The sequence below is a fragment of the Orycteropus afer genome, unplaced genomic scaffold, assembly GCF_000298275.1.
Source record: "Orycteropus afer afer isolate SDZICR_OR568_19922 unplaced genomic scaffold, OryAfe1.0 scaffold00175, whole genome shotgun sequence".
Lineage (NCBI taxonomy): Eukaryota > Metazoa > Chordata > Mammalia > Tubulidentata > Orycteropodidae > Orycteropus > Orycteropus afer.
In genome coordinates, this window is record NW_006921762.1 from 1,189,432 (window position 1) to 1,207,925 (window position 18,494).

The window sequence follows — 18,494 nt, forward strand, 5'->3', positions numbered from 1 at the left end:
AACTCTTAGTGAAATACTTGCCAGCCATTACTTAATCACTTGTTTGTTTTCCCTGTGCACACAGTTTCTAGAAGCATACAGCCGTATTTAATGTGGGCATTTTCCCTTTATCAAGTGAATTGGGTTCTCCAAGCCGTAGGGACAGTGAGCTGCAATGGGGAGTTTGGTTTGATACTTATAGAGCCTTTTCCGTGGGCCACGCATAAATCTAGGTGCTAAGGATATTCCAGTTTATAAACAAGCAATTGCAACACAACTTGGAAATGATTAGTATGAAGAGGCAACTCCTAGAGAGTGCTGATTAACCAGGCAGAAGTATCTAGTTAAATGAACCAGCAGATGCAAACCCTCAGAGAAAGGGAGAACTAGAACCCAGTTGGGGATATGCAAATAGTTGAATGTGGTTGAAGGAGAGAGAGGGGGCAGGGGAAATGGGGGAGTGTGAAAGAAAGTAGCTAAAGTTAGAGGGGCCAGATCATGAAGGGCATTGGGCACATCAAAGAAATTTGAACTTTAGAGTTGTAAGAAGGGAAATAACCTAAGTAGATTTGCTTTAGAAAATCCTTCTGGGACTAGTATGAAGAATGGATTGGAAGGGGGCTGAGAATGAAGGCAGGTAGCCCTGTGAGGAGGAGGTGGTAGAGAAACAGGAGAGAGATAGATGATAGAAGCCTGAGTGAAGCAAGTCATTGTGGAGGTGGGCGAAGTGAGTGGCTTTGAAGTGAGTGCCTGAGCAGTGGCAAATGATATTGAGGGCATGATGAAGGAAGAAAGGTGCAGAAGAGAAATATCTGGTTTCACTCCTCCAGGGTGGGATGCGGCACTTGCTTGTTCCCGAAAGAGACCAAACCCTTCAGCTATAGGCCATGGTTAGGGATCTGTGGGCTGCCACAACAGGAGACAGCTAGGCTCTTTCCTTAGTCATCATCAGCTCATTTAAGTCAACTGGATGCTGCTCTGTGTAATTCTTACAGTCATCTTGACCAAAGAAAGGAAACGAACTTGAAAACCTTTCTTTTCCCCTTACCACCTCTAGTTTCTGGTATTCCTGACCCTCCTAGTAGTCTGGCATTACCATTCAAAGATTTGAGTCAAATCTTGGCACTAAATGACTCTAAAAGGTTGCCTTCTGGATTCATTTCTTCTTGGGATGTGATCAGTGATGACTGGGAAGGACAGTCCCCATGCTCAGCTGCAGGGAGGGATGAAGCCTGCCTAAAGAGGGCCCACAGCTTCTGAATTCAGGCATGTCACATGGAGCCTCTGTTACCAGAAAGCTCTTGTCAGCAAAAGCAGTGGAAGGTCTTGATGAGGGAATTGCCATGGTAATATTGTGGTCTCTGACAACAAAAGCAAAGAATAAAAACCAAGCACAGAACCAGCTCCCTCCTCATTCTACATCCAAGAACCCATTTACCTTCTTTGCTGTCCTTACTGGCAAAGCTCACAGAGTGTGCTATAGATTTCATTTGTCTACATTATCTCTGTTGTGTGTGTGTGTGTGTGTGTGTGTGTTTGTAGTTAAAGCATTTGGCTCCTAACTTAAAGGTCAGTGGTTCAAACCCACCAGCCACTCCATGGGAGATAGGTGTTGCAGTCTGCTTCCATAAAGATTTACAGCCTTGAAAACCCCTATGGGACAGTTCTACTTTTACCTATAGGGTCACTGTGGTAGTTATGTTTGTGTGTCAGCTTGGCTGGGCCTGGTTGAGTGGCTGGGAAGCTGTTGGTAGTTATTCCCCATGATGAGACTGGCAATCAGCTCCATGGTGGGATCTACCACAAGCAGCTGAGTAGCTGCCTTTGGAAATGTGGTCTGCTTCCTGTATTTAAGGAGAAGCCTTGGGAATGGTCTCTAGCATATGGCACACTTGGACCCTGCATGTAGCCATGCCATTGCTCAGCAGCCTGCTATATTCTGCCCACCTGGGGACTTACAATGGACTTAAGTTAACAGTCTGCCATGTGGTTTGGTAACATCGGGACTGTGCCTTTTTACTTTTCAACCTTGGGGCTTCTCAGCCTCAGCAGCGGCTGTCTGAGTGAAGAACCGCCTCCAGCTCCAGTGGGCTGGGAGTAGGAGGCGGAGCTGGACCTCAAGGTTGAGGGGCTTTCACCCAGCCCCTAGAGCCTGGCACTTTGAACTTGGACTTAAAGCCTCCAAATTGTAAGATAAACTCCTGTTTGTTAAGGCCATCTCATTTGTGGTATATTTCTCATCAGAGCGGCACTAGGTAACCAAAATAATCACTATGAGTCAGAAATGGACTCAATGGCAGTGGATTGGGTTGGATTTTGGATCATACCCTCTCCATCCTTTTGATATCCTCTGTGGCACTCCCTCAGTTCCTCTTGCTTTCTTAATGTTCCAGACCCATAGATGATGACACCAATTCATACTATAGTGTTGTCTCAGTTATCTAATGCTGGTATAACAGAAATACTACAAATAGGTGACTTTAACAAACACAAATTTATTTTCTCATAGTTTTTGTTGTTAGGTGATCTCAAGTTCAGCTACTCATAATGACCCTATGTACAACAGAGCAAAACACTGCCTGGTTATGCGCCATCCTCACACTCACTGCCATGTTCAAGCCCATTGCTTCAGCTGCTGTGGCAATCCATCTCATTGAGGGTCTTCCTCTATTTTGCTGACTTTCTACTTCACCAAGCATGATGTCCTTCTGATTAAGATGTCAAAAATAGGTGAGATGAAGTCCCACCATCTTAACTTCTAAGGAGCATTCTGGTTGTACTTCTTCCCAAACAGATTTGTTCATTTTTCTGGCAACCCAGAGTAGATTTAATACTCTTCATCAACATCATAATTCAAAGACTTCAATCCTTCTTTGGTATTTCTTATTCATTGTCCAGCTTTCATATGCATATGAGGTGACTGAAAATGTTATAGCTTGAGGTGGGCACACCTTGATCCTCAAAGTGACATCTTTGCTTTTTAACACTTTAAAGAGGTCTTTTGCAGCAGATTTGTCCAATGCAGTACATTGTTTGATTTCTTGACTGCTGCTTCTATGGGCATTGATTGTGTTGTTGTTGTTAGGTGCCGTCAAGTCTTATCCAACTCATAGCAACCCTATGCACAGCAGAATGAAATACCACCCTATCCCGCCCCAGGTCCATGCCTTGCTATATTTGAGCCCATCATCTCAGACACTTTGTCAATCCATCACGTTGAAAGCCTTCCCCTCTTTCGTTGACCCTCTACCTTACCAAGCATGACATCCTTCTCCAGGAAATGGTCCCTTGTGACAACATGATCAAAGTAAACAACACGAAGTCTGGCCATTCTCGCTTCCAAGGAGCATTCCGGCTCCACTTCCTCCAGGAAAGATTTGCTAGTTCTTTTAGCAGTCCATGGTACTTTCGGCATTCTTCGCCAGCACCACAACTCAAAAGCATCAGCTTTTCTTCGGTCTTCTTTATTCATTGTTCAGCTCTCACATATGAGGCGATTGAAAATACCATGGCTTGGGTCAGGCACACCTTAGTCCTCAAGGAGATATCTTTGCTCCTCAGCACTTGAAAAAGGTCCTTTGCAGCTGACTTGCCCAGTGCTATACGCCATCTAATGTCCTGACTGCTGCTTCCATTGGCGTCAATTGTAGAACCAAGCAATGTGAAGTCTTTGACAACTTCAATCTTTTCTCCATTTATCATGATGCTGCTTATAGGTCCAGTTGTGAGGACTTTTGTTTTCTTTATATTGAGATGTAATCCATACTGCAGACTGTATTCTTCAATCTTCATCAGTAAGTGCCTCAAGTCATCCTCACTTTCAGCAAGCAAAGTTGTGTTGTCAGTGTATCACAGGTTGTTAATGCTTCTTCCTCCCATCTTGATGCCATGTTCTTCTTCATATAGTCCACTATGGGAATTGATTGTGGCTCTAACTAAAATGAACTCCTTGACAGCTGCAGTATTTTCTCCCAGAAGGCCAGAAGTCTGAATTCAGGGCACTGATTCTAGAAGAAGGCTTTCTGTCTCTGTAGACTCTGGGGGAAGATGCTGTTCCTTGACTCCTTGGTGATCATCATGTGACTTGACATCTATCTTCTCTCATTTGCTTATTTAATCTGTTCATTTTATCTCAAAAGGACATAAACTCAAGACACAATCTACGCACACATATTGTCTCATTAACCAAAGAAAACCCATTACCGAATAGTATTACACTATAGGTATGTTGGGGAGCTCTGGTAGCATAATGGCTAAGACACTTGCCTGCTAACCAGATGGCTGGCGGTTCAAACCCACCAGCCACTCCTCAGAAGGAAGGTTGGGCAATCCTACTTCCGTAGTGATATTGCCGCGGAAACCCAAGGAAGGGTCGCTATGAGTCGGGGCCGACTCGACGGCACATAACAACAACAACAACAACATAGGTATGTTGTGTTGTTGTATAGATATAGGTGTTAAGATTTACAACACATCTCTTTTTTGATTGTGAAATGGGTGAAAATTTGCAAAGGAAATTGATTTTCCAATCAAGAATTCACACACATCTTGTTTTGTGACATTGGTTGCAATTCCTTCAGTGTTATAGCTTTCTTCCTGCTTATTCCCTGGGTTTCCCATTTCCATTCATCCTTCTTTCTCTCCCCTCCCTGCCTTCTGAGCTTAGTTTTTGGGCACATTCTACCTTTTGGTCTCATACAGTTGATTATTCTGAGTATGTTCCTCATGAGTGTTTTTGTTCACTTTATAGGCTTGTCTATTCTTTTGCTGCAAGGTTATCCTTGAGGGTGAGTTCAGTTCCAGTTTAGAAAGATGTCTAAGGGACACAGTCTCAGTCAGGGTCTCTCTGTCAGACCAGTAAGTCTGGTCTCTTTATAATTTTGAATTTTGTGCTATGTGGTTCTCCCATTCTGTCCAGGACTTTCTGTGGTCCCAGTCAGAGTGGTTGGTAGTGGTAGCCAGGCATCATCTACTTCTGGTTTTGGGAGAATGGTTTGCATGATCCACTAGTTCTTTGGACTGATTATTTCCTTGAGTCCTTGATTTTCTTCACTCTTCTTTCCTCCAGATGAGGCGAGACCACTAGATACATCTTAGATGACCACTCACCAGCTTTTAAGACCCTAGTTACTAGTCATTATAGTTGTTGTTGTTGTTATGTGCCATCGAGTCAGATCCGACTCATAGTGGCCCCTCCTTGGGTTTCTGAGGCAGTATCACTACAGAAGTAGATTGCCCAGCCTTCCTTCCAAGATTGGCTGGTGGGTTTGAACCTCCAGCCTTCTGGCTAGCAGTCAAGTGCCTTAGGCACTGTAGAATATTGTCTTTGTGAACTATGTCATGGCAATTGACTTAGCTGTCTCTTGAGGCTGTGGTCTTAAGACCCAGGCCCAGTGACTCATTCCCACAAGGCGTTTGGTTATGGCTAAGAAGTTTTCATAACTTTGCCCCTATTTTCTCTACATATACATGGATATATTTACAGCACATATAAGTAAGTATACAGAAATATCTTCTGTCAAGCCTATATAAGGCATTAAGTGTAGTCCCATTCACTTGCTCATTCATAGCTGTTCACCTTGCATGTCTGCCTATGTATCTGCTCATAGATTATTGTTTGTGATTACTTAGATTACAGAATGGGGTATGTAATAGTATTTACCTTTTTTTTCTGTCTGTTACTTTTGTGTACCTCTCAGTGTATTCCTTTACCTTAGTTATATTGTGCTGATCACCCCCTTATGTATATTGCCTTTCCCTTCCCCAAATTAATACATGTCTATTATCTCATTAGTAATTTTATCTCCCTGGTAACATCAAAGAATATTTCTTTCTGTGCATAAACTTTTCCTTGACTTTTATAATGGTGGTTTCATATAATAGTTATCTTTTTGTGATTTACTTATTTCACTCAGCAGAATGTCCTCCAGGTTCATCCACATTATAAGGTGTTTCACAGATTCTTTATTATTCTTTTAACATTGCATAGTATTCCATTGTGTGTACATACCATAATTTGCTTAGTCATTCATTCACTGAGGGGTATTTAAGTTGCTTCCATCTCTTTTCTATTGTGAATAATGCTGTAATGAACATGGGTTTGCATATATCTATTCATATCCTGGCTCTTATTTCTCTAGGATACATATGTAGTAGTAGGATTGCTAGACCAAATGGTATTCTATTTCCAACTTCTAAAAAAAGTGCCAAACTGTTTTCCACAGTGGTTATACTATTTTATAATCTCACTAGCAGCAACACATACCTTTGGGGAACATGATTCAATCTATAAAAATTGTGAATGCCTGATGCTTTGGTTTAAAGTGCAAATATCTCAGGGAAGAATAAATAGTAACACAAAGGTATAAATCTAGTGATAGAAATGTAAGTTTAAGCAGCAAAGGACTTGGAGTGTTTTGTGAAGACCTTCCAATTACCCTGTATATGCAGCTGCCTGGCCTAAGAGTGTGGCTTCTTAGTTCTGACACACTTACAGGAGGAACTTTAAGGTATCTTTAGAACTTTAATGATGCAAATCTGAGAGGGTTCATATTTCCCTTCAACCTCACCCTAGGGAAATGGATTGAGGAGCCACCTGGGCAAAGACTGAAGCGCCACCAGATCTATGCACAGTTATTCTCTCTGTCTGAGACACTCTTCCCCATTTCTGGCACTTCCATCTTATTCTTAACTCCCCTCTCTCTGTGAATCTTCTTGGACTCCATGTTCAAGGTTGCCATGGCGATTCCTTTACACCTCCATTAAACACTTGACACATTCCTTATGTGGGAATTTCTTTCTATACATGACTGTGTCTTTCTCATGGGTTGTGAACCTCTTTCTGTAGGGCAGTAACCATTTCTTAGTTATCTTTTCATCTCCAGGAATTTTCTTTTTTTCATTTTCTGGGGAGGGTGCAAATAGATGATAACAATGTTGAAAGATGAGTGAGTTTTGTTCGGGAGACTGAAAAAGAGTTGATGCTTTTGAGTTGTGGTGCTGGCGAAGAATGCTGAAAGTACCATGGACTGCTAAAAGAACTAACAGATCTGTCCTGGAGGAAGCATACCCGAAGTGCTCCTTGGACGTGAGAATGGCCAGACTTCGTCTCACCTATTTTGGTCATGTTGTCAGAGGGGACCATTCCTTGGAGGATGTCATGCTTGGTAGGGTGGAAGGTCGACGAAAGAGGGAGAGGCCTTCAACGAGATGGATTGACACGGTGGCTGCGATGATGGGCTCAAGTATAGCAGGGATCGTGGAGCTGGCGCAGGATCGGGCAGTGTTTGGTTCTGCTGTGCATGGGGTCACTATAAGTCAGAAATGACTCAACAGTACCTAACAACAACAACAACAACAACAACAACCCCTCAGGCCTTTCTCAAAGCTATACTGTCATATTCATTAAAACTGATGTCTACTCAGCACCCACCATGCACTAGGCCCTCACTGGGGAGACTGGGTTAAAACACTGTGCCTTCACGGATCACACAATGTTGCCTCAAACATAAGTGCAAGAGGATGAGAATGTTGAAAGCATGGTTTTCTCTTACCCCATGAAGATGGACTTGTCTTGCAAAACTACCACTCAGAACAAGCCACCTCTGATTATGTTGAAATCCCAGGATTAGAGGAAGCTCCCAAGACTTCACTTCAGATCCTTAAGTATAAATCCAACATCTAGGATATCAGTGATCTTCCTGTAGGCAGAGAGATACTGGAATAACCAGAGGGGCTCCTACTCTCCAGCTCCCTATCAGAGGGATATGTAGGAATATGTATGTGTGTGAGGGATGGGAATGTTTGGTTGTCAAAATGCTGGGAGGAAGACATGCTGATATAGAGTGAATGAAGGACAGGGATGCCAATTCTTTGTGGATGGTCTCACCCAAGGGAGAATCATCCCATCCACAATGAAACAGTATACCCTATAAAATACAGAGTTGGGCAGACAATCTCAGACTTACTGGGAGCCCAGGAACTCAGGGTGTTAGATAGAGTTTTAATTAGTGAAGACACAGATGTCAATGAAAGAAAAGAAACCTTCATTTTTCATGGCTTATTTTTTGTTAAAGGAGCCTTGGTGGTGCAGTGGTTAAGGGTTTGACTGCTAACGAGAAAGTCAGAGGTTTGAACCTACCAGCTTCTCCACAGGAGAAAGATGTGGCAAACTGCTTCTGTAAAGATTATAGACCTGGACATGCTGTGGGGCCATTCTACTCTGTTCTATAGGGTCACTATGGCTCAGTATCTACTCAACGGCAATGGGTTTTAACTTTGTATTAGCTCATAATCAATAGGGCTGGGTTAAAGTCTTCTGCTTCCATATTTGGAAATATGTAGGAGGAATGTCCTCAGCCTTTCATCTGGAGTGTGTGTGTGGGGGGGCTCTCTCCTGAACTGAATACAGGTCCTGTTGGGCCTGAGACTCAAGGGACAGTAGCCCTGTAGTCACACAACAGGTGGCCACACTCTGCTTCAATCTTGTACCTCCTCTTTTCATTTTCTACAAGGCCACCATCTGATGACAGCAATTTTGGTCACCCCAGCCCTAGTCATGGCCAAATGGGCTCTTTTTGCATTGTTCCATCCTTGCAAGGACTCCCTGGGATGCTTCTACACACACCATGCTCTTGACCTCTGGCTTCATCTCTCCTCACTACCACCACCCTTTTCTTTTTCTTGCCCTGATTCAAATTTCTTAGATACTATACTACTCCTTATTTTGAGTTTGAACAGTCTCACCCAGGAAAAAATTATCCCACTCAAAATGATAGTCATAACCCCACTGGTTTTGCTCTTGACTCCATGTCCTATTTCTCTGAGTGACTCCCTACCTGCTCCAGGACCAGTTCATGGGCCCCAGCAGCAGGTTCCAGTCCACATATATGCCACATCAGGCCCCTGACAAGGGATAGGGACTCAGGCCCAATTTGTGCCTTCTGCTCAGAGAGCCTGAGACCTGTGGTCTTCGTGTTCATGTTGGCTGACAAGGAAGCAGCAGGATTTGGCAAACCCAGGGGAGATTTTTATCATCAAATGCCTGGGAAGTTGATCTTCCATTACTCTGGCAACCGATACCCCCTTTAATTGCAGATCCAAGGGAGATGATGATATCGGGCAAATTAAAATTGAGCTTGTTCTGAGAAGACAGGGATTCCTGGGGTATCTGTAAAAAGTTGTGACCTTTGGGTCAGGTCCTTTGAGAAGAAATTTGCTATTTTTGAGGAGAACCTGAGACCTGCCATCACAAGAAATGCAATCAGCTTCTGGCCCTGAAAGTCACTCTGCCAGCTAAGCACTGGCTCAGCCAATTACCTGCCCCACAAAAGCCATTTGAAGGAGAGAAGGAATATCCCCCTCTGTCCACACCCAGATGAGATGGGGCTCTACATCATATATAAAGGGGTTGAGCAGGGCTCACCTCAGGTCTAAAGCTTTTTATTTGTCTATTTGGCTTCACTTTGGGCTTCTTTCACCGAGGAGAGCACATGTCTTAAGACAGAAAATTACCTTTGTGATGTCTAGCAAATGCAATTAGGCCCCAGTTAAGTGCTCTCCAGGGGGCACCCTTGCAATGCAGATTTGGTGCTCATTTAATGACCATGCACCTGAGGCCTCCTGGTAATGAAGCATTTGTCTCTGTCAGGCCTCAGCCACCAGAACTTCCCTCTTCCTTTGGATACAGAAAGTTGTGGGCAAAGAAGCGAGAATGGAAGGTGGCACCTAGAAGAGACATAGAAGACACTTGAGAGAATTCCCTGCCAGAGGGAGACCTTCCAGTACAAGAACAGCCATATTGGCCAAAGACTTCAAACCCATAAGCATGAGGTTGGAGGCAGGGGGAGTGCCTTCTAATGGCCAAACATTCTATAATGTTTGCTCATCAATCTAATTCTGAAAATATAATTCCTTATTTCTACTACCTTGAGCATAGTGCCTAAAGCACTTGACTGCTAACCAGAAGGCTGGCGGTTCAAACCCACCAGCCACTCCTCGGAAGGAAGATGGGGCGATCTACTTCCGTAGTGATACTGCCTCGGAAACCCAAGGAGAGGTCGCTATGAGTCGGGTCCGACTCGACAGCACATAACAAGAACAACAACAACTACTACCTTGAAGACTTTGGAAGAATAACAAATGAAAAACTTCTTGGACCCTCCCTTGACATATTTCCACTCTGTTAAAGTTAAACACATCCCATCTGACTTCCAGGTAACTGTGAATGACTTGGCCACAGTCAGACATATGAAGTATTACATTAAATGTCTGCTCATCTGTGGAGCAAAGGAAACAACAAGGAGGCCATCTGGTTCCTGTTTGAACCTGGGCTCTTCTCTCTACTCTTCCAGTTAGAAGCTGAATGACCCTAACCAATGTTACTTAACCTCTTTGTGTCTCAAGTTCCTTACTGTAATGGGTATAATAATGGTACTTTCTTCATAGGCTTCTAGTGAAGACTGAACAGGACAATGCACAGAAATCCCAGGGCCTGGCCTATGTCAAGTGTCAACAGATACCCATTCTCTTCATCTCCTTCAAGCCAGGGGTTCTCACCCTTTGAATTCCGTGGACCACTTGGGTAGTCTGGTGAAGTGTATGAGCCCTTTTTCAGCAGAATGGTGTAAATATATAAGATGAAATATATAGGATTTCAGAGGAAACTGTATATTTTTTTAAATAAAGTGATCAAAACACTAAAAAATCCTTATTTATGCTATGGTAATATATGTGCTTCTTTATTAACATAGTAAATAACAAGATCTTCAGGCAGGTTTAATAACTACTGTAATTCTGGAGTAGTAATAAGCTTAAACAATATTTCAACATATCTGCAACAACTGTAATGAGATATAAAAATATCTGTGACTTCCATTAATGACAAAATTACAACTACTGCTAATACTATAGAGGCTTTCTGTCTACATTCGGAATTAAAAGAATTGCTAAATTTTTGTTAGAGTTTGGTAAAAATAAAAATGGAGTTTTTTTTCTTTTTTCCATCTAAATTTATGGGTCTCTGCAGTAACTCTTCATAAAATAAGTTATAACTCAGGAGGGGAAGGGGTGAATAGGTGGAGCACAGGACATGTTTAAGAAAATGAGATTATTCTGTGTGATATTATAATGGTGGACAACACATGATATTATGCATTTGTCAAAACCTATAGGACTGTATAACCCGAAGAGTGAACCCTAACATAAACTATGGACCTTTAGTTAATAACAATTTATCAATATTTATTCATTGATTATAATAAATGTGCCACACAAATGCAAGGTATTAATAATATGGGAAACTGCAGTGAGGAAACAGTATTTGGGAGCTCTTGGAACTTTCTGTATAGTTTTCCTATAAATCTAAAACTGCTCTAAAAAATAAAGTCTATTAAGAAAAACAGTAGGAGCTCTGGTGTTGTAGTGCCTAAGGCATTTGGCTGCTAACCAGAAAGTTATCAGTTCAAACCCACCAGCCACTCTGCAGAAGGAAGACTGGGCAATCTACTTCCATAAAGATTTACTGCCTTGGAAACCCAAAGGGGATCGCTACGAGTCAGAATTGACTTCATGGCAGTGAGTTTGGTTTGGGTTTTTATTAAGAAAGAAAAAAACAGGCCAAAGATAATTTAAAAAATAAGTTACAATCATACTTTATAAATGTTTAAAATAACTGGTATTTTCTTTTTACTAAAGCAACATACATGAGGCATTGGTGATTCAATGACAGAATTCTTGCCTTCCACGTGAGAGATTTGGGTTCCATTCCCAGCCAATGTACCTCATGCACAGCCACCATCTTTCTGTTAGTGGATGCTTTTGTATTGCTATGATGTTAAATGGGTTTCAGTGGAGCATCCAGATTAAGACCGACTAGCAGATTAGAAAGAAAAGCCTAGTGATCTACTCCTAAACTCAGCCAGTGAAATCCCTATGGATCTCAACCATCCAATCCACAGGTGATCATGGCGATGACACAAGACAAGGCAGCATTTCATTCTGTTGTGTATGAGACCTTCATGATTTAGGCTTTGACTTGATTGTAGCTAACAAGAACAAAGCATGATATAAATATCACAGAAAAGTTCATTAATAAACCAAAGGTGAGGAAAAAAAAAAAAAAAAAAACTAGCCAGGAAGAACCACTGCTAAAACTTGGTGTAGTAGTTTGCTTTAAGACTTGGAGCCCATTGCGAATCCTATTTTCATGCACTAAATCTGCTCCACATAGGATTATTAGATTGTAGCTTCACTCAGAAGGCTATCGAGGCACAAAGAAAGCTGATCAGGGACCTCAGCATAGAATCAACCAAAGCCCCATGGATACAGGCCAGAAACTATGTGATACCCAGTCATGGAAAATGAACCGCTGCTCTTACAGCATAGTCACTCACCAGCAGGGTGAATCAGTCAAGAAACAAAGGGAGAATAGTTTAGCAGCCCTGAGAACAAGCTGGGATCTTCCAGGCCAACTAATAGGAGCTGTCCTACTAATCTCCAATCCCTTGTTAGACCTGATGAATTATCTGAAGTCTGAATCATGAATTGTGAATAATGGAAATTGCCCATTTGATGAGGGATGCCAACTGACTCTATTCAAAACCTGCCAGATATTCAGAACAGATTTCTGACACATGTAGACAGTGTGAGGGCTCATCCACATAATCCATTTGGAAGTAATGATAATGTGGTAGCACTAAGTCTAGGAGATATTATACAGTCTGTACAAACACATACACATGTACGGAAAGAGACAGACCCTTATTCTGCTCAAAATGATCCCCTGTGGCAACACTGTGCTGCTCTCTCTGGGATGAGAAGGTAGTTTAACATACGTGCAGCTGTCCCAAGTTATCTCTAGAAGAATAAAGGCTAGTCACTGTTAAAAGGACATCTGTGAACAATCCACCATGTGTGAGCTCAGAATATAAAGGAATCCAGACCCCAGCTCCCTTCTCCAATGTCCCCTTGCCCCCAGAGTACTCAAAACCTGTAAGCCCCCTAGGCTTAAGCAACCATCATCCTTTGCTGCACCTGCTGGATGTCACACTGATGTCAATCACTATGTTGTTAGCTTCACTGAGTCAGCACCCAACTCAGAGTGATCCCATGCATAATACAATGAAACACTGCAATGCCCATGATCGACTGGGGATTGGACCATTGTAATCTATAGGGCTTCCATCAGCTGATTTTTAGAAGTCGATCACCAGGCCTTTCCTCCTATTTTGCCTTAGTCTGGAAACTCTGCCGAAACCTGTTCAACATGCTGGCAGCAGACAAGCTTCCACTGACAGATGAGGTGGCAGCTGTGCATAAGGTGTATCGGTCAGGACTTGAACGTGGGTCTGGGGCATGAGAGGTGAAAATTTTATCATTGAATCACTAGTGCCTTGGCAGAGTGGCTGGTGGGTTTGAACCGCCAGCCTTCTGGTTAGCAGTCAAATGCCTTAGGCACTACGACACCACAGCTCTTAGCATCACTTTAGCAGCATTTAAAAAAAAAAAAAAATCTCCTTTCCCTTCTCCAGCTTAGGCCTTAAACCAATGTTCTCTTCTGACCTCCAAACCAAGACCTTCCCTGGGGTGGCTGTGTGTTTTGGGGGTGTTAATGAAACGCTACCAGCATAGTCATCAAAATGTGACTGCGTATTTTCCTAGAGGGATCCTATAACCCCAAGGTGACACAGCTCTTCTTCCTTTAAGCCTAGTTCAAGATGACAGCCTGAGATAACAGGCCGGCAAAGCTCCTGAGTACAGGAACCATCAAATTTCAAAATATTTTTAATAAAACAATGTGGAAAGGGCAGCCTGTTCATTTTGATTCTCCACTGGGTCATTCAATTAAACCTGAGATTCTGGGAAGACTTGAGCCACCCTGATCATATTTTCCATCAGTAATAATATTAAAAGATAATTATTGAGCCTGTCTGTCAGATATCCCAGATACCAGCACCTCCACTTAATTAATTGCTAATTAAGATATAAAAGAGCTGCAATGTTTCTCACATATCTTGACTTTATTAAGCCTCAGAAAATCTTCCTTAGGGAAAAAGAAACCTAAATTGCCAAGGCCAAGCTCCTCCCTTGGAAGGAAGAAGTTGGAAAGAAGGCAAGGAGAGGGGAGAGAGTCAGGAAAGAAAGCCAACTCTGATTGGGGTCATTTAACTACATCATTCAGTTGTTACATGCTGACCCTAAGTGGAAGGATGAGGGGAAAAGGAAAGGAATTAAATTTTGAGTTACCTAAGTTAATCTTCACAACAATCCTGAAAGGAAATGTTGCCTCTACAGATTACATTACCAGTACTTGAGGAATGAAGTAAATATCTTTCTAAAAGTGTGTGGCTGGTGCAGGCTAGGAGTTGAACTGAAACCATGCAGGAAGATACAAGGAACAGAAATGTCTTCTCCCAAATCTTTAGCATTACTGACAAAGGCAAAAAGGCAGGCATGTGGTAGTTAGCCTTTAAGATGACCTCCGATTGATTTATATCCTGTGTAGTTTCCTCCCATATTAAATAGGACTAACCTGTGTAACTGATAGGATATTACAGACCTGATGTTGTCTCATTCCAAGGCTGGGTCATAAAAGACATTGCACTCCGTTTCACTCTTCCTTCAATTGCTCACTCTGGGGAAAGCCAGCCACTATGATGTAAGACCCTCAAGCTGCCCTTGGAGAGACACATGTAGGGAAAAACCAAAACCTCCTGCCAATAGCCAGCACCACATAAGTAAGCCATCTTGGAAGAAGATCTCTAGCCCCAGCCAGCCCTCTAGTAGCCTAGTTAAAGCAGCCCTGGTCGATATCTTGACAGAAACCTCATGAGAGATTCTGGGCCAGAACCACTCAGATAAGCCACTTCTGAACTTCTGACTCACTGGAATGATGAAATAATAAATGTTTATTGTTTTGACCCACTGAGTTTTGGGTGAACTTGTTATGCAGTAATAGATAGCTAACCCAGCATTTACGAACTTTCACAATTTGCTGACTTGCAGACTTAACAACACCTGTGGGTCAGAGAAATCCCTCTAAGAATTATTCACATTTAAGTGCCTGAATATATTGTTGTTGTGTGCCGTAGAGGCAGTACTGACTCATAGCAGCCCTATAGGACAGAGTAGAACTGCCTTATAGGGTTTCCTAGGTTGTAATCTTTATGGGTGCAGTTTGCCAGGTATTTTCTCCTGGATTCGAACTACCAACCTTTTGGTGGTTTCAAGCTACCAACCTTTTGGTTAGCAGCCAAGCACTAAACCATTGCACCACTAGGACTCCATAATCTGATGCATTTTCTATTCTTAAACTCTCATGGTCTCATACCAGAAGGACCTAGGATGACTGTTATTTGATCACTAACTGCTGCCTACTTTTTCTCATTCAGATGACAAAGTACAATTTGTTGGCCAGTCACAGGCTGATTCATTGTTCAGCAATTAACTGCTGGGCGATTTGAGAACAAGTGAATTGACCACACTTTTGGGTATTGGGTAGTTTTGTTAGAGTGAACAGCATTCTTGAGAGCACATGGCTATTACTGGGACATCTTCAGAAATTACAGAACACAAACCAAAGCCATCTATGTGACAAAATTTATACAGAATATCAAAAATAATTGTGGCTTTGAAGCCTGAAACCTCTGCAGTTTTTGATTGCTATGTCTCACCTGGCCTGGCAGGTGCCTTTCTTCTGCCCATTATTCACCTAAGCCAAAGGGGAAACATCTTAGAACCCTGGTACATATCTGTGATTGAGATCAATAAGGCTTCTTGGGCTGAACTTTCTGGACAGCTAGCTTTCCTCAGGTTCTGCCTAGGCAGCCTTAGGGGCAAGAACATGTTACAAAGTCCCAGTCAAGCCCTTAAGGCTGATGACCTCACTTCCTGTACAAGAGGAGTCAGCATTTGTTGTGGAAAGAAGGTATAATACACATTTTCTAGACATATTTCAATGGGAAACTTTTGTTATTCTAAGATGAGATGGCACAAGATGAGATGCATGTGCATGAAATGTTGGACATTTGTGGTAGTTAAGTTTGTGTGTCAACTTGGCTGGGCCTGGTTGAGTGGCTGGGCAGCTGGTGTAGTATTCCCCATGATGAGACTGGTAATCAACTCCATGGTGGAATCTCCTGTGAGCAGCTGATAGCTGCTTTGGGTATGTGATCTGCTTCTCAAATATAGGAAACAGCTTTGGGAATGGTCTCTAGCTTATGGCATGCTTGAGTACTGCATGTAGCCATGTTGTTGTTAAGGAGCCTGCCACACACTTCTGACCTTGGGACCTTTAATGGACTTGAATCAATGGCATGCCGTGTCATTTGGTAACATCAGGACTGTGCCTTTTTACTTGTCAACCTTGGGCTTGTCAGCCTCAGCAGCCAGCAGCCATCTTAGTGAAGAAAAGTCTCTAGCTTCAGTGGGCCAGGAGCAGGAGGCAGAGCTGAAGCCCAAGGCTGAGGGGCTCTCACCCAGCACTTTGAACTTGGACTTAAAGCCTCCAAACTAAGAGAATAAACTCCTGTTTGTTCAAGCCACCCCATTTGTGTTATATTTTCTGTCAGAGCATCACAGAGGTTACCAGAACAGAATATGGTATCCAGCAAGTGGGGTGCTTCTCTGACAGATACCTAAAATGTGGAAACAGGAGTGGAGTGTGTCCTTGACCAGACACCCCAGCAGAGAAACCCTGACATATGGCATGAGAGACAGCAGGAACAGAGCCAAGAGAACTGGCATGAGACAGCAACAGCCTTACCAGCCCATGGAGAAGAAAGCTGGATGCCATTGTGCAGGGGGCTCCTTGGCAGAGTGGGTTGCCTTTGGGCATTAATTGGTAGAAGAGACTGGCATGAAATGGAGTAGTAGGTTGGCCGGCCCATGGAGCAAGAAAGCTGAGAGCTTTTAGGGCAGAAAGAATTCCTATGGAGTAGGTTGCCTTAGGCATTAATCGGCAGAAGCAGAGAGACCAAGGAAACAGGAAGCACAGCTGCCTCAGCCTCAAGTGAAGGACCATGGCCTCTAGGGGTGGAACCACAATAGCCCCCTAGGTTTCAAAGAGTTAGACCTTCACCAATTTAGTTCTGGAGTATGGGGCTTCTCCTTCATGTGGGCCAATGGGATGGAGCCATAGCCACTGCCCAAGTGAGAAGGGGCAGGGCTACCATTCCCAAGAGGTAGAAGAACAGGGCCCACCAGGCCAAGGGGGTGAGGTCGCCTCTTAGGAACTAGAGGATTAGAGCCACCCAGTGAAAGAGATCTGTACAGATGCCACCCACTGAAGATCTGGACAGGTGCCAAGTTGACAAGGGGTGAAATTGTGGTAGTTAAATTTGTGTGTCACCTTGGCTGGGCCTGGTTGAGTGGCTGGGCAGCTGGGTATAGTATTCCCCATGATGAGACTGGTAATCAACTCCATGGTGGACTCTACTGTGAGCAGCTGGGTAGCTGCTTTGGGTATGTGGTCTGCTTCCCATATATAAGAAACAGCTTTGGGAATGGTCTCTAGCTTGTGGTCCTCTTGAGCCCTGCATGTAGCCATGTCATTGTTCAGCAGCCTGCCATGCTCTACCAGCCTTGGGACCTTCAATGGACTTGAATTGCAGGCAGATGAGTGGATTATGAAGATGGACGTGATGATCACATCAATTTTCTGAAATTGCCTGAGAGTCAGGGCACCATGTTCTTTACTCTGGTGTATGTCTCCTGTTATCCCATTTCCACTCTCCCTTGGTTCCTCTGGAAGTATGTAGGGTAAAAAGAGTGGGGAACATGAGCCCTGCACTTGATATTTATCTCTGCTAAATGATTTTGCCTCTGGAAATTGTGTTCACAGAAATATTGCCTATGTGGAATTCCACCACTCCTCTGTCAGTTTGTCATAATGTAGCAGCTTGTCTGTTCCTGTGAGGGTGGAGGCTACACCACTGGTATTGCAAATGCTAGCAAGATCATCCATGGTAGACAGGTTTTAGCAGAGTTTCCAGATTAATACAGACTTGGAAAAAGGAAGAGACAACCCACTTCTCAAAGAATTGGCCAGGGAAAACCTTATGAATATCAATGAAACACTGACTGATATATTACTAGAAAACTTTATGGATACCCCTGAAACATTGTCTGATATAGTGCTAGAAGATGAGCCCCTCAGGTTGGAAGGCACTCAAGACATGACTAGGGAAGAGTTGAGTTTTCTAGTTTGAGTTCTTAAATCAAAGTAGAGTTGACCTTAATGACATGGATGGAGTAAAGCTTTTAGGACCTTCCTTTGCTGATGGGGCATGACTCAAAATGGGAAGAAACAGCTGCAAACATCCATTAATAATCAGAACATGGAAGGCACAAAATATGGATGTAGGAAAATAAGTTGTCAAAAATGAAATAGAATGCATAGAGATTGATATCTTAGGCATTGTTGTTGTTGTTATTGTTTGCCGTCGAGTCGGCCCCAACTCATAGTGACCCCTCCTTGGGTTTCCGAGGCAGTATCACTACGGAAGTAGGATTGCCCA